The following is a 9,588-nucleotide window of genomic DNA, read 5'->3' on the forward strand; positions in this document are numbered from 1 at the left end:
AAGAGTACCCAGAAGTATTTCTGCTGAGATTCTATAGTACACATCGACTGCCCTGTTGAAATAAACAGTATATGCTGGTTAGGTATGTGTTAAAGCGTGGCTGCTGGTTTAAGATGGTCATGTGCAGGTTCTGAGTGGGAGCTCGTTGCTTATAGGACCAGCACATGACCAGCTAAGAACCAGCTTAAACCAGCAGCCAAGCTTCAAACATACCTAACCAACATATTATGTTTTTTTGTTTTTTTTTTTTCAATAGGATGGACACTTCATTAACTTCTTGGAGAGAAACGGTATAAACACTGGACAAAGATTCAGCTTTCTAGTGCGCATGTGTTGAGCGTCAGTGTTCGCGTCAAAATGTGCATTTGCACACAGGTAAAAAATAATCTTATTGTGTGCAGGGGTGATTTTTAGTACTTGATGCCTGTTTCATGACTGATATGACCAAAAACGTACGCCGCCATTTTATTTCACAATATACCTCTACACCAGACATGTTTTTATATGTTTGCGTACGGACTTATGTTTGCATGTAAACCGCGGTGATCAGTCGTCAGTTCTGCGATAAGAAACTGACTCTAATTAAAGTCAGCGTCTCTCTGTCTGTCTCTGTGATTGGGATGTAGGTTGAGTTTCTCTCGTAATCTCTGGGATTTCTTCAGGCGAGCGTCTAGAGACTCGTCTGATCCTGTGAGAATCGCTCGCGCTTCTTTGAACACCCCGAACAGAGACGCGGGGCGGACTGCAGATGAGCGCGTCACACGACACGTCCCGCGTGTGACCGACCACACACACACACACACACACACACACACACACACACACTCACGTGTCACACACACGGTTAACACACGGCCTTAATGATGTACTCCAGTGAAATCTGTTCCTTGTTCTCATGTCGTCTCTTAAATCTTGCCCCGCGTGTTCAGAATGTGTCAGGAATTTCTCTAAGTAATTACTTTCTTTCTTTTCTGCCTTTTGCTAATTCAGAGTCTAAAGACAAACCGAGTCTCCTTTCTTCTCCAGACGGCAGATAAGAGGCTTTGACTCACTGACGCTCATATTTCTCATGATTGAGCCCACAAACCTCCAGCATTATAGAAATGGTATCGCTGACGCCCGTGTCAGAAACGAGTCTGACGGCAGGAGCCTCTTCCCTCCTTAAGAAGCTTACAAAGGAAAACAAGTGTTTGTTTAAATTGAGATGAGCAAGCAAAAGTTAATTAAAAAATCCCTCTGAAAACTCGCACACAGATGCATCTGTTTTCTTCGCAGGAGGACCTGAATCTTCTGTAAAACACCCCAAAGTGGTTTTTGGTCTGTTGTGTTTGTCACTGTAATAAAGGGGTGCCCAAACTCGATCCGGGAGGGCCAATGTCCTGCAGAGTTTAGCTCCAACATGCCTCAACACCAATGACCCATACTCGGAATTTGGGCTCTGCATTTAACCCATCCAAGTGCGCACACACACACCCAGGGTTCGGTGCCTTGCTCAAGGGCCTCACCTCAGTTGTGTTATTGAGGGTGGAGAGAGCGCTGGATATTCACTCCCCCCACCTTCAATCCCTGCCAGACCTGAGATTTGAACCATTAACCTTCAGGTTACAAATCTGACTCTCTAACCATCTAACCATTAGGCCACGGCTGCCTATCAAGAGCTTGATTAGGGTTGGAGCTAAACCAGGACCAAGTTTGGAGACCCCTGCTGTAATGGATCATGAGGTTGTTTCATTGGTCATTGTTAACCAAACTCTTTTTAGACCCGTGCACTCTTAAAAATAAAGGTGCTTCACGATGCCATAGAAGCACCTTTTTTGTCTAAATGGTTCCATAAAGCACCTTTAACATCTGAAGAACCTTTCTGTTTCACAAAAGGTTCTTTGTGGCGAAAGAAGGTTCTTCAGATTATAAAAAAAGGTTCTTTAAAGAACCTTTGACTGAATGGTTCTTTGTGGAACAAAAAATGGTTCTTCTATGGCATTGCGGTGAAGAATCTTTTAAAGCAGCTTTATTTTTAGAGTGTGCTTGTCATCTGGTTTGGTTGGACCCACATTTAACCAGAGTTTACCTATCATACAAAGGTGAACAAAATGATCATATGATTCAGTCGATGATTAACCAAACGCAGCACATTATGTTCATCCTGGCTGTAAGTGCAGCTGTATTTAATATTGTCTTGATCTTATTCTCTTTTATCTCATCTAGTTTTGTTTTTGGAAATAGGCTCATGACAAAGCCTGTCCTTGTTGACATATATCTGATTTAATGAGCCTCTAGAGATGAATTTATTCCAAAATAATGTCATAGTTTGATATGGGGCGATATGGGAAGTGTTTTCTCTCTTTCAATAGTTTCAATCTTGACAGTACTATTTACACCAGATGAGACAAAACATTACAACCACTCACAGGTAAAGTGAATATTGTAAATTGTCTCCTAACAATGTGAAGGTCTGGCCAATTTATTTGGTAAATCAGTTTGTGTAGTCAATGCGTTGGTGAAGGAGAAACGGGCGGAAACAAAGATCTGAGCGACTCTGACGAGGGCCAAACTGTGTTGGCCAGACAGCTGAGCGTTTCTGGAATGGCGAGGCTTGTAACGAGGCCCTGGTCAGCATTTGAAAAAACCTACGAACAGTGGTCTGAGGAGAGACAAACCATGTAGGGCTGTCCAGTGCTGTTCCTGGAGGGCCACTCTGATGTTCTGTTGGTGAACCCTGTGTCCGGCCATTCATGTGGATGTCAATTTGACACACATCACCTCCCTAAACCTCATCGCAGGCCAGTTACACCCTTCGGTGGCCTTTTTAAGCAGGATATCGGGGACTGCTAAACCGCACACATTGTTCAAGAATGCTTTGAGGAACATAATGAAGAGCTTAAGGTGTTGTCCTGATCTCCGGATTCTTCAGATGCTAGTCTGATCATCCTTGGGATGTGCTGGACCAACCAGTCCAATCCACGGCGGCTCCACCTCGCAAGTTCAGGACATGATGGATCTACTGCAAATGTCTTGGCACCAGATACCACTGGACACCTTCAGGAGTCTTGTAGAGTCCCTGACTCAGCAAGGCGGTGCTGTTTTGGCAGCACAAGGAGGACCACCAGCATATTAAGCGGGTGGTCATAATGTTTTGGCTCATTGGTGTTGTTTGTATCCTGCAGGATAAAAACGCATGGAGAATGCAACAACTAATGCCTTTGATTTAAGAAATTGCCCAATAAGTCCATTATATTCAATCATTTGACCACACATCAACATGTCATTGCGATTCTGAACTCTTCGTAAGGGACTTTAAGGCAGCGTCTCTAGTCTTTCTGCCCCCTGTCGGACACTGGCGGAACTGCACGGCCTGTACATTTCAGGACATTTTCATCAGCACACTCAAACACATTAATTTTACAGATGCCTAGACGCGGTTTATTCTTTATTCTTCCTCTGTGTGTCCTTCTTTGTCCTCTTGAAGTCTCTACGCACTTCACGAACAGAGAGTTCATTCTCTCGGGCTCTTCTGTTAGGACAGAAACACAATAAAAGAAGCGTGGCTCGTGTCCCATCTGAGAATATGATAAAGGAGTTAAAGTGCATCTTTAGTGTCCTGGAACTGACTGTGTGATTCAGGGAGGAAAAATATATATGTACTGTCAACTTTATTATTTTTGAGTGTTCAGAACACATTGTCTTTGATGACCATATGGGGTTTTTTGATGTCAACTACTCATTTACGTAAGAATCTAGTTTTAAAAATATGAACAGGCAATTATTCACATCGGAACTTAAAAATAAAATGTTATTCCACATATATCATTAGTTTATGCAGCTGAATGTCAGATTTGTCTACAAGAGCAACAGAACATCATGTGTTACGTAAACTTCTTTCAGTTTATCGTTGAAAATGCATTGTCATGACGACCAGATTCAGTCTGTTGCAGCTGATTGGCTAAACGATGTTGTACAGTGGAAGTATCAACAAATCAGCGTGCAGAGACAACAGCTGGAAGGACACTGAGGATGTGGGTGTTTGTCAGGGAGTTGAATGTTTGTTAGCATGATTGTGGCCAATGTGATGCTCTTCTGGTAGTTTCTGCTCAAAAAGACACATGCTTTGAGAAATCAACACCAACAATGCAGGATGAGTTTAAAAGTTAGTGCTAAAAGTTTGATCAGATCACTAATTAAAATATGAATCTTTAAGATGATCAGCTGAAAAACAAACTTCTCCCTATGGTAGGGCTGCACAGTCGTGATTACAGTTACAGATGCCACAATTATGTAATCGTTCAAAGGTGCAATTACAAAAAAAAAATCCATTATTCTGCTTGCTTAAGATGTGGGTGTGTTTTTTCCTACAGGTTATCTTAAGGTTTTTTGTTTGTTTGTTTTTTCATTGTTTTAATTTTTTGATGTAATAATCACAATTACGATTTCAAGGGAATCGACTAATCGTGCAGCCCTACGCTGCGGTCTCTACTTGGAAATGATAAGGTGAACATGTCCTGTGATTGATGTTGGGTGGGTTTATGAGCTACAAAACAAGCCATTTGTCATAGGTGGGTCAAGGCTCCTGTGGACGTCCCTAAATAACCTCAACATTTGACACGCTGAATCAATCCTCAGTCTTGTTCTGTTCTTCTGGTTTGTTTACTCTGGAGCGTTGAGCTCTAAACAGTAACCCTGCGTTCACGTCTGATTCGGGTCTCTTATGTAACCCGGCGCTGTGCGTTACGCAATCACCCGATATTAATTTTTCATAGTATGGTTCTTTGAAGTCACTCTAATTGGCCGTTTATGCGTTTTGCGCTTTGTGTCGCGCGTTCTCCGAACCCGCTCGGTGTCATCGATGGCTGAAGATGGGAAACGGCGCGGGAGCACAGAGGAGCGTCGATCACTCAGATCACTGATATGCGCATATATAACACTTGTTTGATGGTGAATAAAACTCACTGTCATTGCACGGCTCTGAACCGGTCTAAACTTTGACAAAATTGTGTTAGTGTTTGCACTGGCGTCACTGCAAAGACACCCAGCTCTCTTTGATTATGTGCTGCCATTTCTTTTGTGTATGAAAAACAACAAATGCCAAGCTCTCAGAACGAAACAGTGGTTGAACAGTTCATTTATGAGCCCAAACAGAAAGCACAGCATGAACTCGGTGCAGGTGCATTTACTTACCAACAGATCTGGATTTTGCGACAGCGCTGCGAGATCTACTGAAAAGCACTTGAATTTAGAACAAAAGTCTCTGTTACAAACCACAATGTCTCTGTGATTTCAGCTAGTTTAAAGCTGATGAAACAGCACTGACATCCTCATGCTTTCACAAAAGAACAATAACAAGACGGGATGAAGCGCACTGTCATACGGAAGTAAACACAGAGGCCGCTGAAGTAAGCGTTTACACATTATAAGCCGATGTGCCACAAAAACCAGCAGATTCATGAGCGTGCGATAAGGAGGAATTGGATGAGAAGAAAGAAAGCAACGTTTTTAAATATATACAGCGTGACCCCTTAATTATAGTTTGCATAGATCCGCCACTGTAATACACCACAGACCGCATCCGCAACTGTCTGTCACATTCACAGAGCGGTAGAAAAACTACCAGTATGTAAAGTCTTTTACAAATTACAAATATCAATCTAGAATGAAATAAATGTGATGTAAATTCTGACATAACTGTTAGACCAGCGATCCTCAAATCTGGCTCGCAAATTACTTTGAAAGCACAATCCCGTGAAAGTGTGACGGGAATGGAAAATTCTGTTGATCTACAAAAAATGAAATTCAAAAACACAGACACAGATCATTTCCATAATGACCAGCGCAATCCACCAAGAGCAGCGCAAATTTGCATCTCAGACAAGCATAATCATAATCAGATGAGTGTAATTATTAACAATTCAGGCACTAAAAGTCTCAAATCTCAAACTCTCTGTCACCACCAACAGCCCAAGGGTTCACTCATCTTTTTTCTAATAACATGTGAATCATAACAGAAGTAGGGCTGGACGATACGATCTAAAATCAAAATCTTGATTAATTGATCGTTTTACCTCAATTACAAATAAAGAATTATTTATGTATTTGTTATTGCCCTTATAGATGTGAATCCGACTCATGAGCGCTGTTGCATGTGATCTTCCTCTCAGCGATCTTGTCCTGTCACTGTATGTGGAAGTGTTTACTCTAGGTTCTTACTGCCCATTCACACAGAACACATCTTTGCATGTAAAATGTGAGACGCGGCGCTCAGGAATGGTTTAAAAAAAACATACACAAGTTGCCATGCCAACCTGCTACTGTAAACAAAAGCTCACAACGTTTGCTCCACCTCCATGGTCTTCTGATTGGTCCACTGTTTTGGGGCTGACGTTGATGAGCGGCGCTGCGTGTGTCAACTAGACACGACATCTTAAATGCACCAATCACATGTAAGATGTTTCCTAACCATAACAACACGCAGCAACGGTCTCACGTGTCCGTATAGCGCCGACTACACACACACTAGTATGTTTTACCTTTACAGTTTTTCTGTTTTAATTTATATCAACAGGAAATAAATAAATAAATAATGACATGGGAAAATGATGTCAATTATAGGTTCTGAAATATCAATTAGTTTTCGATAATCGTCCAGCCCTAGCTAGAAGCAAAATTCACATTGTTTTCTGTCATTTTCCGTTCTTGTTGACAGCACCTATTCAGTGCAGAGGATCAGTTGGTGAGCAAGTGTTCAAATACTACATTTCTTCAAATCTGATGAAGAAACAAACTGATCTCGGATGATCTGAGGGTGAGAACCTTTTAATTTTTGGGTGAACTATGGGGACATTTGCTCCCCATAATGGCACGACTTTCTCTTTCTCACACACACACACACACACACTGGTTTTCCTGTCATTATGGGTTCATTCCACAGACGTAATGGTTTTTCTACCGTACAAACTGTATTTTCTATCCCCTTGCCCTAAAGGCCAAAGTATACTTCACTTTTTTTTATGTGTACGCGAGGGACGCCTGATGAGACACCTCAACTCTGGTTTAAAAGTTCAAAAATATTTGTTATCGGTCATAACTCATAGAAGAATATAGAGCAGACACTGGACATGGATGAAGCTGTGTAGAACGCATGTGCCGACCATCCGCTTTTGCCCACAACATCAAATGGAGCACACTTTGAAAGGCTAAGTATACTCCATTTGGTCCCCACACTGTAGCATAAAAAAGAACACACACACACACACACGGTGTGCCAATCTGCTGTTGATTTGTGGATCATTGGCAGAAGCTGTAGTGAATATTAACTGTAGATACGCCGCTGTCTGTTACATGAAGGTCCAGCGGACGTCACCTCAAAGTCAAAGGAACGAGAAACATAAAGGTCTCAAGCCGTTGATATTCTGAACACCACTGAGGATGAATATTGTGCGGATCAGAGCGAGTCGTGCAGGTCGATCGTGTCGAGTCACGCATTTCATATATTTTAATACAGTCAGACTAGGTGTCGTGTCTTATGAGAATTATTGGCTTATTCTCTCTGTTCTGTGAATCATGTTTAACTGTGTAGGAAGAGAAGATAAAAGTCTACGATAAAAATAAGGAAAGCGTGGGAACGGCGTCCGCCGGGATTGCGAGCTGGTGTTTCTTCTGGTGTTATTCTGGAGCGAGCGAGACACGTGTGTGATGATGTTTGATCAGTTTTATTAGCGTTACACACTTTTTCGGTTTGGATTCTGGAAGCGTCTTTCCCATTTCTGCCACGTCTGCGGGGAATCTGTTCGACCCGATGACCTGCCGTCAAAACCAAATTCATTCAGCTTATTAAAGCGTGAAACTTTAATGCATCATGCAAATTTTGAATTAATGACCTGATATTCCATAAAATGAATCATATTTAATCACTTATATGAAGATCTGATATCATTCATCATTCTGTGTCGGTAAATCATTGAAAGATGACCAGAAGATTTAAAAAGTCCACAGCAATCTCCACATCAAAGCTGGCGTAATGAAATCATGAAATACCCTGTTGAAAAAAAAAAAAAAAAGGAAAAATTGCTGGTTAGGTATGTTTTGAAGCATGACGGCTGGTTTGAGTTGGTTTCAGTCAGTCCTTAGCTGGTCTTAAGCAACTAGCTACTGCTCAAAACCAGCTCAGGACCTTCTTAAACCAGCTCACACATAATTAACCAGCATATGCTGTTGTTTTCAACAGGGTAATTATAGATTAGGCATGGGGTCAGATGCTTAAAAATATTTACATCGTAGTGTGATGTAATAAATAATGAAATAGTTTAAAAGGAAAATCAGATCCAAATATATGATGTCATGATGATCAAATTCCGTTGACACCAATGAAATCAGTGTGTTTCTGGCCGGGCTGCAGTAAAGACGCTCAAGGCCGCGTTTGCCGTCGGTACAGTGATATGCAGCTGTGAGAACAGATTTCTGACAGTCGTGGTCATTATGAGCTGTTGCCGTACGGACACAAGCTGTGTCAAACTTCCTCCTTCAGAGCCCCAAAGAAGAAAGTCAGACACGCAGGTTTGTACTGACGTGATGAGAGAACAGTCATTTTTGGATGAACTTCCCTTTAAAGGCACCGTGGAGTTTCAGGGGCAGGAAGCCGCTGGAGTTCTCAGATCTATTAGCGCGTTTAGAGATGATGATGAAAGACTCTGAAAATCAGCCGCGAGGATTGTGTTTCCGATTATATGTGAGAGACATCCGTGATTCTGACTCGCATTGAAACCGAATCCACAATTATTGTTTCTCTTCTAAAGACTTCACAGACTTTGAGATGCATTTTGTGATGTCATGACTTTGTAAACAAAGTGTGACTAGTTGGAGACGCTGGTGTTTTATGGGCACTTCTATCGGGCATCTGTGCATAAATCTGAGACTCCATCATTAAGAGCGTCGAGTGGCATCATGTTAAAATCGAAGGAAAATAAACTACGGCCTGGCGGTAATAAAGCATCTATTGGCCTTCACCGAGCGATTCGGTCATCACTCACGCACATAAATAAGCGCCAGTCCAATCGCTCGTCCCGCGTCCTCTTAAAGAGCCCAAACACTGAATCTCTCCTGGTGAATCGGTCTGTACGGTTAGATGCTCTTACCACTAACCACCTATACTGAACGAGTTCTGTAAGGCTTTAGGGTTTTTTACATGTCTGTGACAGTGCAGTCATTATTGCTTAAATGTTACAGTAAACTACTGTTTGAAGATATTAACTCTGTGATAAAATACTAGTAGCAACTGATGTAGATTTTTGTAGGTGCCAGTAAATAAAAAGTTGTGTATCTTTCAGGATTGAAAGCACAATGTGTACTCAAAGTTCACAGATACGGTTATGCCACAATAGTCTCAGACGTCACTCCCACGGATCACCGGCTGAACATCTGATGCGTACGGCACGCTTAACTTAAACACTTCAGGAGTTTCGAAGACGTCATCAGATGATTATACAGGATTTCCAGGAGAAGCGCGTGACGCGTTCTTTAAAGTTCCACCTGGAAACAAAAATGTTGTGGCGCCAAACCCCCTTATGAAAGAAGAAAGCCGTCGTGTGTATCAGGATCGAC

The sequence above is a fragment of the Labeo rohita genome, chromosome 7 (genome assembly GCF_022985175.1).
Source record: "Labeo rohita strain BAU-BD-2019 chromosome 7, IGBB_LRoh.1.0, whole genome shotgun sequence".
NCBI lineage: Eukaryota > Metazoa > Chordata > Actinopteri > Cypriniformes > Cyprinidae > Labeo > Labeo rohita.